We start from the raw sequence: 19497 nt of genomic DNA, 5'->3' as shown, positions 1-19497 counted from the left end.
ATACTTCCCCCAGCACAACTTGAGACTGTGTCCCCTTGTTCTGTTGCTGGTTGCCTGGCAGAAGAGACAACCCCCCACCTGGCTACAATGTCCCTTCAGGTAGTTGTAGACAGCAATGAGGTCAGCCCTGAGCCTCCTCTTCTCCAGGCTAAACAACCCCAGCTCCCTCAGCCTCTCCTCATAGGGTTTGTGTTCCAGGCCTTTCACCAGCCTTGTTGCCCTTCTCTGGACACCTTCCAGCACCTCAACATCTCTCTTGAATTGAGGGGCCCAGAACCGGATACAGTACTCAAGGTGTGGCCTGACCAGTGCTGAGTACAGGGGAAGAATAACCTCCCTCGTCCTACTGGCCACACTGTTCCTGATGCAGGCCAGGATGCCATTGGCTCTCTTGGTCACCTGGGCACACTGCTGGTTCATCTTCAGCCTACTATCTATCAGTACCCCCAGGTCCGTTTCTTCCTGACTGCTTTCCAGCCACTCTGTCCCCAGCCTGTAGCGCTGCTTGGGGTTGTTGTGGCCAAAGTGCAGAACCCTGCACTTGGCCTTGTTAAATCTCATCCCCTGTAATAGCCTGACAGGAGCCTTCTCGGGAGTGAGGGTCTCATGTTGTCCAGGTCCACTTATGTTTAACCCTGGAAATGTCTCAGCTCTTCAGAAAAGCCATGACCTCTAATGTGCACTTGCCGTGTTCAGCAGTAGTGTTAAAACCTGGCGGCGTGTTTTATTGGATCTTAACAACTGCGGATTTGATGAAGAGTGAATATGAAAAGTATTAATATGGTTAAATCAAAAAGAAATGTTTCAGAGTCATGATTTTACACTATTCAATTCGTTTGAGTTTTGTACTTGTACATTTATTTATTTACCAAAGCCACAGTCTTTCTACAAAAGTACTCTCTGTAATGACATTTCTGTGATGTCTGCAGCTTGTCTCATGTTTGTACACTTAAGAAGCCAACTCAAACAGGTAAGCCTGTCAGTGGAAAACCTACCTGTTGACATAGTACTTTTCTCAACATCCAATATGAAACTACACAAAATATGAACAAAAAAAACCTTTCTAGAAAAATAGCACAGAGAATAAATCCCAGTCTGAGCCATTTATCTAAGCAAAACGGAGTGTACAAGGTACTAAACTAGCCTGACAACCTGTATTTAGTGTAATGATTTATTTGCTCTTTGGCAAGCTCTAACCATTTACTATTAACTATTGCAGAGGAAAGGTAAGGTTATTATTACCTCATAAAGTAAATAGCAATACTTAACAAAACAGAACATCTGCCCCCCTTATTAAAATATTTTGACAGATTTAAACTGGTTAACATTTAATCTCATTTGTTAATTATGGGAAGCAATAGTGTGTGTTCTGAAGACACAAAAATAAATATTTTTGTGATTAGGAAACTTGTTATACTCCAACAATAATTTTTTTCTCAAGGTTCTTGTCTTAATCTGAAAATAAAGTAGACATTATTTTGGCAATCTTGTAAATACTGAGGCTACTTGGAACTAAGCCTACTAGTTTTAGACGACTTAAAAACCCAACTTGTATTTTTCTTACTGGCATATAAGGAAAGGAAGTATAAAAATAATTTTCCATGCTTAGCAAAAGAGGTTGATATATAGGAATCTATGAGGATATGTAGCAGTGCTTTTTTTCTGTTTTGAGAATAAAATCTGAGCACTTCACTACCAGATGTTTAAATCTACTTTTCATAAAGAAAGCCAGAAAATGTCCTGGTTGTACATTTTAAGGGCTGAAGATAAAAACTGAAAACTAACCTGTCAAAAGAAAAGAATTATTTTTCAGTCAGATCTGTTAGTTGCTCCAGTGCACAACACAGCCACATGACCACAAATGGATTGGCCCAAGAGGGGAGGTAGGAGCACACACTTGATTGAAATGACTCTTTAACTGTGACTTGAGATGGGTTCTCCAGAAACTTGGGCTGGGCTTTGCTTTTGTAAATTGAGATGTTGTACCCCTTTGGCAAGTAATTCACTGCTTTACACTGTTTCTGCCTTTCTTCCACCACTCTAAATGTCTTTCTTCTCTATGTACCAATTCTTTTAGCAGTGTGGCCTTGTCTTCTACTGTATGCATTTGCACAGTATCCAAAAGTGAGGTTCTGTTTCTCAGCAGATGAATACCAGTGTGAAACACAAGACTCCAAAAAACCTGATTGTGACTTTCTGTAAGTGGAACTAGTCTGCTTTGCACCAGCATTATCATTACATGTAATAGAATGTCCGAAATCTTTATGCTCATCAACTTTGTTTTATACAGTACTTTTTCTACAATGTGTCAAAAGCATTTTAAAGAACAATAGCTAGTGAGTTGAATAATCAATTATAGATAATAATACAGTACAGTAGAGATAGCACAAAGTGTATAATTATAGTATTTGATTTGGTTCTGTTAGAAGTCAGAGGCAATTTAATGTTCACATCATCAGTGGAAGCAGGAAACCCACTGAAGGTAAATGCTCGACAGAGTAAGTTGAGAGCTCTGTATCAGCTATTCACAAATGTCTCATAGAATTTCAGCTTAAGCTTAATTTTTCTGTGTTGAGTTCTGCCTCAAAGATGATCTAGAGCCATTTAAGATAATATTCATTTATCTTTTAAAAAATTTCAGCACTGACTTTTGGGCTTCCCTATGAACTGCACCTATATTTAAATTGTCATCTATGTTCTATCATTGCATCCTGGAGTATAATCAGTAGACTTCACCAGTTCTTGTATACAAATATTCACAAGCAAATTGCAGTCCATTTACTCCATTCTTAGAAATTAATGAAAGCAACTTTTCCTGAGCAGTCCTCCTCACCCTTTTCTTTTAACCTGAAACTTACAACTAATCCCTAATACACAACCATGTAAAATCTATAGTTTAGTTGTGACCAGCAATGTGATTTCCATGTCCTTGTTTGTACTTCAGCTGGGTAAGTGGAAGCTTTTTAGTCTGTTTTCTGTTGCAAGGATTTTGGAAAGAGTGCTTTTTAAAACTGTATCTCAGTGAATTGTAGAACACAGAAGCTGAAGATTTACTGTCCCTGAACATTTGAGCTAATCTTGACTGTACGACTACTGTGAGAAGAGGTCTGGAGATTTAAACGAGTACTCATATGAATTTATTCATTATTCTCTCCACACAATGAGTTTTCAGAGTACAATCTGAGAATCCTTTCCATATTTTCTTTGTGCTGTTCTGTTTTTCTGCCTGTTTGGTTTTCCATATATGATATATATGTGATACATTTTTCACGGTCAGTCTTGATTCTACTCATATGCCCAACCACTCCCTGTGAACTTTCTGACTAGAGTTTGTGACTAAAAGCAGTACCATAAGTAGTCATAATCTACTGCATATTGCATCCACTTTGTTTCAATCTCCATGTTAGTCATTCTAGTCACGCTATCACCTTTGCCTGAATGAAGTTCTGAATATTTCCTTATTTCCTTTATTCTCAGGACCTCAAGAGGTAATTTTCTAAAATACATAACTTGGTCCTTTTAATTATTTGCATTTGTTTTTAATTATTTGCAAAACTTGAACTTTGTTTTTCTGGTTTGGTTTTGTTTGGGGTTTGGTGGTTCTGTTTCGGTTTGTTTTATTTTAGTGTAGGTCTAGCATAAGCATAGAATTGTATATATTCTGTGACCTTGTTTTCTTAGCTATTTTCATTTTGTGGTTTCTTCCCCTGTACTCAGCACTGGTCAGACCACACCTTGAGTACTGTGTCCAGTTCTGGGCCCCTCAATTCAAGAGAGATGTTGAGGTGCGGGAAGGTGTCCAGAGAAGGGCAACGAAGCTGGTGAAAGGCCTGGAACACAAACCCTATGAGGAGAGGCTGAGGGTGTTTAGCCTGGAGAAGAGGAGGCTCAGGGCTGACCTCATTGCTGTCTACAACTACCTGAGGGGAGGTTGTAGCCAGGTGGGGGTTGGTCTCTTCTGCCAGGCAACCAGCAACAGAACAAGGGGACAGAGTCTCAAGTTGTGCTGGGGGAAGTATAGGCTGGATGTTAGGAGGAAGTTGTTCACAGAGAGAGTGATTGCCATTGGAATGGGCTGCCCAGGGAGGTGGTGGAGGCACCGTCCCTGGGGGTGTTCAAGAAAAGACTGGATGAGGCACTTAGTGCCATGGTCTAGTGGTCTAGTGGACAGGGCTGGGTGCTAGGTTGGCCTGGATGATCTTGGAGGTCTCTTCCAATCTGGTTGATTCCATGATTCTAAGATTCACTTCTATATAAATTTAAGCTGCTTTCTGTGTGCATGGATTTTTGAAATTGCTTTAAACATCTATCAAAGATACATCTCCTCTCCATAAAGTGCATAGGTGAGCTCTTATAATGACATTCTAAGAGAGAGCTAGATTAAGAACTCCTGCTCTCTCGGCCATGTGGGAAGTGGTGGAAAAACAGAAGTTGGCCACTTAGTACGGCACACAGAAATGTGTGGTGTAACAGCTACTCTCTGCCTTGTAAGCTTCAGCTCTAGCCTTACAGATAATAAAAACTACAAAATATTAACCCTTGCAATGGCCTTAGGCTGTTGTTCAATCTTGTCTCACATCTTATTTTATTAAAAAAAAAAAATTCCTCCCACACTTTGTTTTTCACAAAAAAATAGACATTGCCATCCTAAATAATTGCCACCCTTCTTTTGCAGCCTTACAGCTCCATAAGATGAGCTATTGTGCTAAATAATTAGCACATGCCATTCAGAATATTAGAAGAATTATATGCAACATCAAGCAGGAACTATAGACTGACACATGACCACATTTTCCATGAAGCTGCACTAAACAGAAATTAGGTATTAGCAACAGGTGCTTTTTAAACAAGTTATTGATTGTTAAGGGGAAAAAAAAAGAGGGAAGAGTGTCATATTCAACCATTAACACAGTAAAGCATTTTAAAGTTTGCAATGATTTGAACCACGACCTCTTTGAACATATCATTTGTTCATTTGCATACACAAACATTAATCCTGTGCTTGAACACAAAAATGCATTTACATAAAAACTACATCATGATTTATAATTTATTAAGCGATTGTGGCTGAGATGTTATTGGAAACAAAGAAAGCAACAATATTTAAATGCCAGGCTCTAAGGGAATATAATATATCACTAATTTTTCATAAGAAAGAAGAAATCTTTTCCTTCTAGCATGTCACTAATTAATACAAAATTGCAATCTATTTATTTTTTTCATGGAATTTTGTGCTTTGAGATGAGCTGGAGACCCTAATGATTATATTCTCTATTTAAATGGCCTGTAAAAGATTATCACAATATATGTCCTTACATTGCCCAGTTAATGTACTAGGTCAAGCCTATCAGAAGATTTTTGCAGGGTGTACATTACTTGCAGATCCCACTTGTAGATAGGCATTGAGCCATGCAGATTGGAGTCATTTTGGCATTTGAAGGAAAACTCAATGCACAGAGAGAAGCTAAGGTGATTGTAAAGGTGAATTCAGGCAGTGATTGATCCAGGAGATTTTGCATTTCAGTTTTGGGATGAGATGCCAAACACAGAATCAATCACAGAACGTTAGGGGCTGGAAGGGACCTCAAAAGATCATCTAGTCCAACACCTATGCCAGAGCAGGACCACTGGTTTTTTGTTTTGTTTTGTTTTGTTTTGTTTTTTAGTGTTCACTTTTTATTATTTTTTTAAATCCCCCTTCTCCCCTATCTTCCTCCCTTCCTATCCATTTATTTTTTCCCCATCTTTCTCCTTTCCCTTCCATCTAATTCCTTCCCTCTTCATCTTCCTCTTCCTCCCCATCTTCCTCCTTTCCTCTCCATCTCCTTCCTTTTCCCCATCTTCCTCTTTTTTCATCTCCATCCCTATCCTTTTCCACTCCATCTCCTCCCTTTCAGCACCACCTTTCCCACCCCACACTGCATTTTCACCTTCTTCCCCCCAAACCCAGGACACCTGGGTTCTGTTAGAGTCTCCTCCCGCCCCAGGTGTGACCACTTTGCACTCCCTTCTCACTCTCCTTTTTAATCGGCCCAGGAAAAGCACAATCCTTAAGCTATGCCCGACTGGGCAGAAGGATCCTTCTCCTGTTACACTGGTGAGTCCATGCTGGGTGAATGGGAGTGGGATCAAAGGCCAGGGGGCCTTGTGGCCCCCTGGTTAGGTAGGAATAGGTACTGGTTTGATAGCATTTGAAACAGTAAGTGTTTTTTCTTAATTAAGTTAAGCCTTTTTTGGGTGTGTCTAGATCATCTACCTGTTCCTCTCTGTACAGAGTATAGGACTTGACTGTGGTAGTTTCAGCTGTAGTCTTATAGCAGAAGTCCACCTCTCCATATTCCTTGGTGTTCCAAGCATAAGTTATTGCTACTAGATGATAAATGGCTTCAGAATGACTCAGTGAAAGATCCTAGTCCTTATTTACCTTGGACTTGCTTACTTTACCTATTTCTGTGTTCTTCTCTTTCCTTAGCATCATCCAATCTCAATTTTTATCTAATTCTGTTTTTTTTTTTTTTTTCTCACACACTTGCTCTTCCACTAGGTTTAGCATTTGTTCACTTTTTATTTGAATCATAAAATTACTTTGGTTGGAGGAGGCTTTTCAGGTTGAGTCCAACTGTTAAACTGCCTGCATTGGAACTGTTCTACAGGTTGTAAGGCATACAGTCCATTGAGAATATAGGAGGGAGAGACCTGGAGCCAGCTTTGTGTTCAGAGCCACTTCAAAGTTTTTCAGTTCTGTAAGCAAAATTAAAAGGGATAAGGAACTAGTCCCAGCTGGGCTTTTTATTAGGAGGAGTAACACTAAGAGGCAGAGCTGGGAGGAGAACTCAAGGCAGTCACATTTGCTACTCCTAGAGACGAGCACGCTGTAGGGGATGGCTGATACCAGCAGCTTCCCTTTCTCTCCCTCTGCACCTGGTGATCCTGACTTTGGAAACATTTTGAGCCAGTCCTTGGGGTAACTGGCCTGGATTCTAGAGGTCTGACTAAAGCAGAAAAAGTCAGATGCAAGCCTTCTTTGTACTCATAACTGCTTGTTGCAGTCACTTGTCTTTACAGGCTTGGAGGTTTGAAAATGTCTTTAGAGGTTCTGTGATCAGCATATTTAGGGTGTTGATGAAGTCTGAGGGGTTCATTATTAACCATATAAAAATGTGGTTGCATTAAAGGCTTAGTGACAAAATGTAGAAGACTTTCCAGAGTGATACCTTAAGATGCAGCAGTGACCAGAGAAAGAATCCCCCCTAAGTAATTCACTGCAAATAGGGTGATGGAGCACTGGAACACGCTGCTCAAAGAGGTTGTGGATCCTTGTTCTCTGGAGACCCTCCTTGATGCATTCCTGTGGTGTGACCTTGCTTTGGCCAGGGGATGGGACTAGATGATCTCTAGAGGTCCTTTCAAATTTCTAACCTTCTACGATTGTGTAGTTCCATAGCAAATGAAGAATACTTCAACCTTAGATTTTTGTAATGACATTTGTGTGGTGTCTTACCTTAAACCATCTACCTCACCTCTGATTGTGGCTATAAGTGAGCTCTGAACTTGGCACTTTATGTGTGTCTCAGACTATGGAGTGAGGCAGAATTTGCATCCTCTAGCAAACTATAGGAGAATGAGCTCTGTAGTGAATTAAACATACTATTCGTTGAATTATCCTGCTGAACTATGAAGCTACAAAAGGTTTAAGTAGTTGGAGGTGCTTGGCCAAATGAATACTTAGAATTTTCTTTTGATAAAGCACCCTGCTAGGCTTTACAGATGGCTGTTAATTTTGGGCATATATTCACTCTACTGTTCTTTAGGGGCTGTAGAAAGAAAATGAAACTGAATTGCAGTTTGTGGTTCACTGCTCTTGCAACATCTCAAGCCCATGAAGTTTCAGATGGATTTATTGATACTTTGAAAATATGTAAAAATAAATAATCAGCTGTCACTTTCCATGTATGTGCTCTGTTTTCTTTAACATTCTTATGTCAGATTCTATAAACTCCAGCAGAAGTTTCTGTATGTTATGTACAGCTTGGCAGCTTTAATGGCACACATTAAGATTTTTTTTTTGGGGAAAAAAAGTGCTTTGAAGGCCTTGATATAAGAAATCTTTTGGGGTTTTTTTGAATAAAGTGGTTCAAGGTGGAAAATTCCATGTAAAACATCTTTTCCAGAGGGCTGGACAAGCAACCGCATGCCAACTTGTGTCTGCTCTGTAACAAACTCTATGTTGAAAATGTCTTTCAGAAGTAAGGAATTTAATACAATAAATAAATTTACTCTTTCTACATACACAGTTGTAATCTTTCTTGTCAGTATGTCCTGGAGTCCTGTATACCCCTAAATTCCTCTCCCTCTGTGGTTTGTATGGGAGAGGAAAAGGCGCGAAAAGACCTGTTTTCCCCCTGGCTCTGCAGGCGTGAAGGGGGGGGAGCAGAGGGCCATTCTGGCATGAGGGGTGCCTGTGCAGTGACCACGCTGGGGATTGGCTGTGGTCTTCACACCTAGGAAGTGGTAACTCTGCTCTTTGTCTAGGAAGGGTATAAATATAGGGGACTTCCCGCCTGAGAGTTTGTGCCCATCTGAGAGTTCTTCCCCTTGCCTGGATAGACTCTGCAGAAGGAGCCCCTGGCGCTCTGCTCCCAAGGACGGCTTCCTGCCATTGGCATCCTTTATGCAGGCTCAATAGCCTTAACGACCCTCCAACTACCTATGGTATCCTTGTAAGATCTTCTCAAACAAACTGAATCTGCTAATTAAAACTAAATTAATTTCTGTATATAGTTTGGGGGTGGGTTTTTAGGAAAATAAAATAACTCTATTTTTGTATAACATTCCTGACTCGGCCACGTTAATTCCCTGCCTCCACAACACAGTGTTGTTAAATGAGGATGATCAGAGGGTGGAGCACCTCTGCTATGAGGACAAACTGAAAGAGTTGGGGCTGTTGAGTCTGGAGAAGAGGAGGCTGCGATGTGACCTTCTTATGGCCTTCCAGTATCTGGAGGGGGCTTACAAAAAAGCTGGGGAGGGACTTCTTAGGCTATCAGGGAGTGACAGGACTAGGGGGAATGGAGCAAAGCTGGAGGTGAGGAGATTCAGCCTGGACATGAGGAGGAAGTTGTTGAGCATGAGAGTGGTGAGAGGCTGGAGTGGGTTGCCCAGGGAGGTGGTTGAGGCCCTGACCCTGGAGGTGTTTATGGCCAGGCTGGCTGAGGCTGTGGGCAGCATGATCTAGGATAGGGTGTCCCTGCCCATGGCAGGGGGGTTGGAACTAGATGATCCTTGTGGTCCCTTCCAACCCTGACTGATTCTGTGATTCTGTGAATTTCTAATATGGGTTTACTATTTTCTGTTTTCCCCCTTCTTGCCTTTTAACTTTCAATAGGATTTTATTTTTAAAAATAACTGTAGTCAGATTCCCAGCTTTATGCTTATGCAAAATTCCATAAATGACAAAATATATCTTGGACCATTGGTTGTATGCTTGAAATTGGAGCTGGACTTCTTAATTACAAAAGAACTTTGAAGAAGCCATGTATATTGAAAAAAATATTATATAAAAGTCAATTATACTTGTTTTTGATGCCAGGTGATGCATGGATTTGTACTGAAGGACAATAGTTTTAAAATGTGGGTAAAGAGTAAGTGTTTACAAATACTTTTTGAAGTCACAACAGAAAATCCCCTGGAATAAAACTTTGAGTGGGCATAGCTTCTAGAACAGTCTTTGTATGCGTGTGACAACCGAAAGCATAATAATACTTTTAATGATGTAGTCTGTAACTGCAACAGTGGTTCCCAATGCTGTGATAAAAAATTACAAGTAAAAATAACTGCATAGCATTTTAAAATTCATGTCTCAATTTATGACAAAATTTATCATGTGAGAGGTTGTCTACAACATAGTGGCCTAGCCATGTTTTGAAGTCTCCCAGTGTCCCTTGCTTAAATGAATTTGACAATATTCAGCGTCTTGTTCTGAACAGAGATTGCCATCTTTGCCTTTCCTTGGTTTGCCATAGCTCTCACAACAGAAATTCCTACTGCTTCAGTCCATTGCGTAATTTTTTTTGTATATAATCCTCCCTAACCTAAATTAAAATGTTGGAGAAGCCCTACTCTATTGTTCTGATAACAGAGGAATGAGAGGGCAGGTATATGTGCAGTTGTGCTGGCAAATCTGAGGGAGTGCTAATCTCTCTTTAGCTGCACTGTGATGCAGCCATCACTGCAAAATTGCTAGGCTAGATAATATGTCCAAGCACTGGCAAAAACTGTGAACTTGCCTCCTCAAAACTCATGAGACTTGAAAAGTAAACCTGAAAGTGTTTTATTTGCATTAAAAAAAAAAAAAAATCACATTTTAAGACTTTCTTTAGTGGTTGGGAGCCCTCCTGGCAATCTGATTTCTGATAGGGGTAGTGTGCTTCTGTATTACTTTTAATTTGTATGTAACTACATATGTTTGTGTGTGTGTACGTTTATATATATGCTTGTAAATTGTGCTAAGCTGTAAATATAGCTTCATTTTCTAACTTCTGGCCAGTTGAGTGTAGCCTGTGTGATTTCATAGCATGATAGCATGTTGGGGGCGGGGGGGGGGGGAGGTAACTCCCAAAACATTACTTTTAGTTATCCTGATGGCTAGGGTTGAGTTCTGTTAAAATATGCAGAGGTGCTATAATTAATTATTTAACTCCAGCTCCTGTGGGTCAAACAAAAACATCACTGAAGTGTGAGCGCTGACAAGGAATCCCTCGGGTGCACAGGAAAGAGAAAACAGCACGGTGAAATTAGGAGGTTGCTCTGTGCTGTTAAAAGATCTAGAATGAAGTTCCGAGCTTCTGAAACTGCCATTTCTTTGGGAGGAAGGTCTTTCCACAAGAGCCATTATAGAATGAGGACTTCTGAGGACGTCTTTGCAAGCCAGATGGTACCAAGGACAGAAAGAGCCCAGCGAGGGAAATGTTGGAGTATGCAGCGTGATGACAGTTTCACGGATCATAGTACAGCCTCGAGCTGCTAAAGTTGTGCCTCTAAGGTGATCTAGGTTAGACCATGGTACAGAAGTAACATACTTTAAGTTATCTAGATTACTTCTGGGCTCTGATTTCCTGAGTCTCTCTGCTGGCTCAGCAGAGTTTGTGTGCTGCTTAGCAGAATGAAAGAAAAAAATCAAAGTGATGGGACAGAAAGGCAGCTGTGCTGAAGTTTTGAAGTTGTTCAGCTCCTTTTTTCTTTTCTTTCTTTTTTAAGGCCCACACAGATATATATATATATATATATATATATATATATATATATATATATATATATATATATATACATCTATAGTTTTACTGAAATTCAGGAGGTATTTGTGACATGGCAAGTATTTTCCTTTTATGAAACTTTTCTCCTTCAGAGACGGAAAAGAAAGCAAGGATACAGACAGGGAACAGAGAGTTACAGGCAACAGTGAAACACATTGTGCTAAAATTGTGACTCTTCTCGGAGCTCTAGCACAACCCATCCTCGGATGATGTTCTGTTGCACAGAAACATGTTTGGCATAGTTTGTAAACTGCTCTGCTCTGATGCACTAGGAATGCTCTTTAGTTGAGGTTACCAACTGAAATGAAAGAAAGTCTTCCTAATCAGGAACTGCTTAACATCTCTTGTCAAAGGTTGGACTAGTTTTCATGGGACCATGCTGTTTGAGGAATGAGAATCAATTTAAGTTTAATGTATCTGGAAAGCATGTGCCTCTGCAGGCCAGTACATATACAGTGCAGACCACCTACTTGGATCCTTTGCTAGTAGCTTGCAGCTGTATATCCCCATTTTTGCACTAGTAGGAAAGGAGGGGCTAAACAAAGAGCAATCAGATTTTAGAAGGATCCGAATTCCTGGAGACACCCGAAGTTTAAATGTGTGAGCCTCAGACAAATTTAACCTCAGAAAAATATTGCACCTTTGGCATTTTTAAAAAGCCTTGGCAACTTCTGTATTACTGGGAATATGTGTAGGAGGTACTTCTCTCTGTGATTCTATGGATTCTATTTTGCAGTAAAAATGTAGTGTAACAGTGCAGGATTATGGCTGAATTCTTTTATATATGGTGCAGTTTATAACAACTGCCTTTAGTTTCTTAGGACTATAATCTGCATGAAAAGGTAATAATTAGGAGCCTGATCTACATTTGCACCAGGACCATAGAATCAGCTGGTGTTACAATTTTATTATAGTTATTCCCAGCTACAGATGCTCCTGTAACCAAAGACCAGTATCAAATATCAAAATTCAGACTTTCTTGTCACTTATTACACAGGCAGCTTACTACCAAATCCATCAGCTACAGCAAAGAGAGAAGTGAAAGAGACCAAGCCAAGGTGAGCAATAATGACTACAACTTTTGCAGTGCAGGCAGGTAAAAATGAACAGCTTAGTCAAAAGACAGTGTCTGCTGTTCTGCAGACACCTCATTACCATTGTGATTGTAGTGACCATACAAGTTGTAGTATTTAAACATAATGCTTTTAATCATCATCTTCTTTTAAAGAGCCATTTAGGAGAAGACACAATTTTATGTATCTTAAGCTGTATTATTTTGGTTGTTAGTCATAGATTATTTGTTTGTTTGTTTGTGTCACACAGCTCCTGTGAGAATCATTGTAGAAACTGGCCTTCAGAGCTGCTGGCAAGGTGTCTGAAGTGTCAAACTACATATGCATATGTCCATCTCATTTTAACTAACAATTAAAAGAATTTCTGATGTACTATGAATGTCGTTATGCATTGATGCAAATGTTGGTTCCATGGTTAAATAATGTGTTGGATATCTGATAGTAGATCTTCATAGAAAAATATTTCTCCTAACATAGAAAATTTGTAGTGGAAAAGCCAAATTTTACACTGTGATTATAAACCTCTGAAAGTAGGATTTGTAGGGAAATGTTAACAGGCTCCTTACTGACATGTCACTAACAGAAACAATATGATATTTGCATTTAATTGGACAGTTAATAAATATTGTCCCTTTAGAAAGAAGATTCTGATGCTCACATAGACAGTGAAGTGACTTTGAAGAAGAAAAGATGCAAAGGATGACCAAAGTTTGCGTTATCCACTGAAAATCCAGAGACTGGAGAAGGCTGTTATTAATTCTATATATGTGATATATAAACATGATAAGCAAAGTGAATTCAATAATATATCTTCTGCTAAACATTCTTTTCTCTGATGTGTTCATCAGTAGATAATGAGAGGGTTGCTGCATGTTATAATAGAGTCATGTTCAAAGTTACTTGAGTTCTATTTTATAGCCTATAGAAGTGGTTCTCAGTTTAGATCAGAACTTGATAATGATGCACTAATAACCACAGGTGCTAGAATGAAATTAATACAGAAAAATTCAGAACATGCAAGGGTTCTACACAAGAGCCACTGAACTCAGCCTTGAACTGGCTCAGGGGCTGTTTAGGTTCTTTAATCATGGGGCAACCTTTACTGTACCTGGTGTACTAAACTCAGGGTCCAACTGTAAAAAAAAAAAAAAGGGCTGCAAATTTATGGCAGTCCTGCTGAAAGGGCTTTAAACTAGGTTTGAGGGAGTAAGGGGATGAAGCAAGGCTCTGCACAGAGGAATCTGAGGGTGATAAGCTAGCGTTAGAGGTGAAACCAGCAACCCAGCTGCAGTGCATGCACACAAATGCATGTGGTATGGGCAACAAGCAGGATGAGCTGGAGGCTTGGTGCAACAGGAAGACTATGACAGTTACCATCATGGAAAGATAGGGGATGCATCACATGGCTGGATACAGGCTTTTCAGGAAAGCTAGGAGATGGAGGAGGGGGGGAGGGGTGGCCCTGCATTTTAGGGAAGCTCTTGATGCCATGGAGCTTGTAACTAATGATGAGTGGGTTGAGTGCCTACGAGTAAAAAAATCTGAGGGCAGACCAGTAAGACTGACATACTGGTTGGAGTCTGTTACAGGCCACTCAACCAGGAAGAGGAGCTGGATGTATTATTCTGTAAATAACTGCAAGATATTTTAAGATCACCAGCTCTTGTTCTTGTAGGTGACTTTAACCTGCCAGCTATCTGCTGGGAGCTTAACACAGTAGAGAGGTGGCAGTCTAGAACGTTTTAGAGGATAGCTGCTCGTTACAGCTGGTGTGCCAGCCTACTGGGGGGGGCTGTGCTTGACCTGCTGTTTAGAAATAGAGAAGGGCTGGTGGGAGATGTGGCAGTCAGAGGCTGTCTGGGATGCAGTGACTATGAAATAATAAAGTTTTCAATATGCAGTGAAGCTAGGAGGGGCATCAACAAAACATCCACACTGGACTTCCAGAGGGCAGGCTTCAGGTTATTCAAGGAACTAACTTGAAGGGTACCTTGGGGAAAAAGCCCTTAAAGGGGTCCAGGAAGGTTGGACCTACTTCAAGAAAGAAATCTTGAAGGTGCAGGAACAGGCTGCCACAGTAGCAGAGCCTGTGAGGAAGACGACCAGCCTGGATCACAAGGGACTTCTGAAGGAGTTAAGGGGGAAAAAGAGGGCATATCACCTTTGGAAAGAGGAGCAGGTAACTCAGGAGAAAATTAAGGATGTTGTCAGGTCATGGAGGAAGAAAATTAGAATAAGCCCAGTTTGAACTTTGGTCACTACTTTGACAATAAGAAATGTTTTTATTAGTACGTTACTGACAAAAAGAGTGGCAAGGATAACCTCTACTCTTAATTGGACAAGGACGGGAATGTAGTAGCTAGAGATGAGGAAAACACAGAGGTGCTTAACAGCTCTGCCTCAATTTTCAATAGTACACCAGGTTGCCATCAGGATAGCTGGCCTCCTGAGCTGGTAGGTGGGGTCAGGGAGCAGATCAGCTCATAGCCTTCCTGGACTTCAGCAATGCCTTTGGCACTGTCTGCCACAGCAAACTCCTGGCTGAGCTAGCAGCCCATGACTTGGACAGCGGCATTCTATGCTGGGTTAAGAACTGGCTGGATGACTGGGCCCAGAGAGTGGTGGTGAATGGTGCCACATCCAGTTGGTGGGCCCCAAGGATCAGTGATGGACCCAGTCCTTTTTAATATCTTCACTGATGATCTGGATGAGGGGATTGAGTCCAGCATCAGTAAGTTTGCAGATGACACCAAGATGGGAGCATGTGTCGATCAGTTAGAGGGCAGGAGGGCTTTGCAGAGGGACCTGGACAGTTTGGACAGATGGGTGCAGTCCAACGCCATGAGTTTTAGCAAGGCCAAGTGCCAGGTTTTGCACTTTGGTCACAACAACCCCATGCAGTGCTACAGGCTGGAGACAGAGTGGCTGGAGAGCAGCCAGGCAGAGAGGGACCTGGGGGCACTGGTTGACAGGTGACTAAACATGAGCCAGCAGTATGGCCAAGAAGGCCAGTGACATCCTGGCTTGTATCAGGAATAATGTGATCAGCAGGACCAGGGAGGTCATTCTGCCTCTGTACTCAGCACTGGTTAGGCCACACCTTGAGTACTGTGTCCAGTTCTGGGCCCCTCAAGAAAGATGTTGAGGTGCTCAATGTATGCAGAGAAAGGCATCAAAGCTGGTGAGGAGGCTGGAGCACAGCTCTATGAGAAGTGGCTGAGGGAGCTGGGGTTGTTTAGCCTGGAGAAGAGGAGGCTCAGGGGTGACCTCATTGCTGTCTACAACTACCTGAAAGGAGGCTGTATCCAGGTGGGGGTTGGTCTCTTCTTCCAGGCACCCAGTGACAGAACAAGAGGATACAGTCTCAAACTGTGCCAGGGCAGGTTTAGGCTGGATATTAGGAAGAAGTTATTCATGGAAAGAGTGATTGACATTGGAATGGGCTGCCTGGGGAGGTAGTGGAGTTGCCATCCCTGGAGGTGTTTAAAAGAAGGCTGGATGAGGCACCTAGTGCCATGGTTTAGTTAATTAAAAGGTGTTAGGTGCTAGGTTGTACTCGATGATCCTAGAGGTCTTTTCCAAGCTGGTTAATTCTGTGATTCTGTGAACAGAACAGACAAACTCCTTAAAAAAGAAGAGAGGCAGACACGCGTAGGAGAGAGGTGTACTTACCTTCAGCTATTTTTGCTTTGTTTATCCTTTTCCAGTTTGGAATAGTGTATCCTTGGCAGTCTGAATTTGCATTCATATATGTATTATATATTATATATCATTGGATATATTATATCTTATTGGTTATTGATCCGTGATCCATTTGATCTTCAGTAAAAATGCATATTTTCTCTTTGCCAAGAAGACAAATATTTCAGTGTTGAAATTAGTTGTAACTGGAAGTTAGATGTAGTCTCATGAAGTTGAGATATGATTGTTTTAAATTTAATGTCTTCCTCAAATGTATTTGAATGGGACTTAGAAAGACATATGTCCTTGGTTGCAGAACTGACTTTGCCCTAGGCTTCTGCTTTGGTTGCCTTTTAGACTATGTTTCTTACTCCGTTCTGGAGGAATGCAATGGATATTGCCCGATTGGCAGAACTCCAGTAGGTACATATGTGCTGGGTAGCCTTCTTCTGTCATCCAGACTACAGTTTTGCTTGTGGTCTGTGGGGAAATATTGCAATAAACTGATACAGTCTCATGGCTGAATTCCTATTGTGTTACTCATTTTATTCAGGCAAAATGCCAGTTTAGTTGAGTGGAAATTATGCCTAAGTGGGATTCAAGTATAAGGACTTTAAGGTTTTGTGTTTGAAGAGTAGAACAAGGCATTAAGCCATAGATATGGTTTGCTGTTCGTAAAAGGAGGCTCTTTAATTTTTCTATGAAATTCCTCCACCATTCAAAAGGGAACCTAAGTAAATGAGTAATTTTCTCATTGTTAATGATAATTTCAATGAATTACAATGGAAAGGAAGATTTCTCAGAGAATGTCAAAAGACAACCTGAATTGGAGAAAATCCTACTAATCTTGTTGATATTGTCTTGGAAAAAAAGTTTCTTTTCCTTGAGCAATTCCAATTTTAAATGTATCCCTGTGAGGAAACCCATGTATCTAAGTTACATGCTTTTTAATTCTGTTTTATGCAAGCATAATATGCTTTAGCCTTTTTAATTTAAATATCTCTAAGAACCAATTTATGGCAGAGGTGTTACTTTCCTTCTTAGGTACATATTATGCATATTTTATTACAATTTTGCTACAGCCAAATGTCTTAAAAGCTTGATTCACAAATCACTTCATTGCTCTTCAAGAATGAAAAACAAAGAATATACACTCAGAGCGTGACTTACCTTTTGAAAATTGTAAAGCCTTAGAAATTAGAGTAATTTAGACTTGGCTCCTATTTTTAAATTTCAGAGTATTTTGGCATTTATTTTATTTGGTTTGATGATTATCATTTGATGTAGCTGTGGTTATTTAAAAATGCTGTCTCCATGACAGCCTTGCAAATGAACCTTTTGACTGATACACGCTCTCATTCTCTTAAAAATGAATCTTATTCATAGGGAAAGCTTACAAGTAAAAATATGTACAATTTTTTTTGCTGTGGGAATATGATGTGGCTTAACCCATGTTTACTGTTAAATAGAAGTGGCTCTGACACTGTGTGTTTCCATGTGATTCAGGGAGAGAATTGAACCATTAAGTGATGGCCCCCAAAACTGTCACATAGTAGGGAATAGAAATGTTTTGGGTTTTTTTTTTTTTTTTTTTTTTTCAGATGAACATCCCAAATTTGGCTGGTAACAGAAAGAGTGATTTGCTATTCATGACTGATCACTCACAGTCAGTTCTCCTGGAAAATAACTGGTCATGCTGGATGGGACTGGCTTGAATCCTGAATTTTAGCCGAGCAGCTCTCGTAGATTTGTTACTCAGGATGCCAGTCTGAGTATTTCTAAGTCTCTCTGGAACAATATCCTATATCTAACTGGCAGCAGCTGCATCAGTGGAGGTTATAAGGAACTCCAAGATGTCAGTGTAATCCAAAATTTGTTAGGCCTTGTGTAGACAGCAACACAAACGTTGTGTTTAGAGAAAAAAAAAGCTAAGTTGAACTTTGCCTTCAGGACATGCTAAACTAGTCATATGCTTGTCACTGCCAATATGTATATATAATCTGCTAATTGGCTCACATCAACTGAGGCACACTAACATTATGCTTTAGACAAGGTCTTCCAGTTGATTCATATCCAGCAGTCTGATGAAGTATACTGATTGTTTTAGTTGAGTATTGAATATTTTATCTGGTATTAAGTATATTTCTATCCACGTACATTGATAATTAACTTGTTTTAATCTTGCCAAAGTCCTGCTTTTACGAGAACATGTTGGAGGTTTTTGGTTTTGCATGGAGTTGCATTTATCAGTTTAAAACTTTGCTTTTGTTCAATTCCAGGGATCTTCATTTTGCTTTGAAACTGTAGATTTATGATGGAGGGAAGAGATGTCCCATTCACTCATATACATGTCTGTGCCCTTTTGTGGGTTTTTACTAGATGCCGTGGTCCATGTTCAGAGAAACTGATCTAGGGTGGGCTGGAACTAGATGATCCTTGTGGTCCCTTCCAACTCTGATTCTATGGAACTATATTGTAGTTGGGCTGTTTTTTAGTCATTATGCTCTTTAATAGAAATGGTGACCACTGATTCTATGGAACTATATTGTAGTTGGGCTGTTTTTAAATCCTTATGCTCTTTAATAGAAATGGTGACCACTGATTCTATGGAACTATATTGTAGTTGGGCTGTCTTTTAATCATTATGTTCTTTAATAGAAATGGTGAACACTTGGTTTTAGCCAAACATCTTAATGGGCTTAAAAATGAATTTTGAAAATGTAGCAAGAAAACTGTTTGATGCTCTCATATTATCAGGTTGCCCATTATTAGACTTGGTAGATAGCAAGTGACTGGGTGATCACAGGTGACATTCATGAGGTCATGTACAGGGACATTAGTAAAAGCAAGAGGAATTTAAGGGAAAAAAAAATTGTGTCTTTTCGTGATATTGTTTTCTTGCTACAGCAGAGGCAAGCTTTTAGCCACAAAGGAAGATTCCACTTTGATTATGGCTATGGAATTTTCCTACGATCAAGAATGCTCAAAGGGTCTCAAGTAGAATAGAACAAGGGGACACAGTCTCAAGTTGTGCTGGGGGAAGTATATGCTGGATGTTAGGAGGAAGTTCTTGCCAGAGAGAGTGATTTGCCATTGGAATGGGCTGCCCAGGAAGGTGGTGGAGGCACCGTCCCTGCAGGTGTTCAAGAAAAGACTGGATGAGGCACTCAGTGCCATGGTCTAGTTGACTGGCTAGGGCTGGGTGCTAGGTTGGCCTGGATGATCTTGGAGGTCTCTTCCAATCTGGTTGATTCTATGATTCTAAGTACATAGAAGGAATACCAAAACAGACTTCTCCTATTTCCGTAGACTACTGATGTGTAACTTTAGCCTCCAGAGAAACTAAATAATTAGCTACAAACAGTCTGTTGTCTGCATGAAAAGGAACACAAAGAAAATTATAAAGAAAAATCTGAATGGCAGGTCAGTAG

At 40.4% G+C, this 19497-nt stretch overlaps 2 long non-coding RNA genes across 5 annotated transcripts in view; both read left to right on the top strand.

The window, feature by feature from the left end:
• Positions 1-19497, top strand: part of LOC135174038 (uncharacterized) — a 198486-nt gene that overhangs the window by 67057 nt on the left and 111932 nt on the right. The window contains exon 8 of one of the 4 annotated variants that reach the window (XR_010301758.1): positions 2078-2687. The exons of the other annotated variants lie outside the window; for them this stretch is intronic. This is a non-coding gene — a long non-coding RNA (uncharacterized LOC135174038). Of the gene's footprint in view, positions 1-2077; positions 2688-19497 lie in introns of those variants that run through there. 4 annotated transcript variants of the gene reach the window in all.
• LOC135174270 (uncharacterized) lies at positions 5705-7947 on the top strand. The gene is made up of 2 exons (XR_010301844.1): positions 5705-6097; positions 7812-7947. It is a non-coding gene; the product is annotated as an uncharacterized LOC135174270 (long non-coding RNA).

This window comes from Pogoniulus pusillus, chromosome 1 (genome assembly GCF_015220805.1).
Source record: "Pogoniulus pusillus isolate bPogPus1 chromosome 1, bPogPus1.pri, whole genome shotgun sequence".
Lineage (NCBI taxonomy): Eukaryota > Metazoa > Chordata > Aves > Piciformes > Lybiidae > Pogoniulus > Pogoniulus pusillus.
The sequence above is the reverse complement of the archived record's forward strand: the minus strand, read 5'-3'. Positions and strand labels throughout refer to the sequence as shown.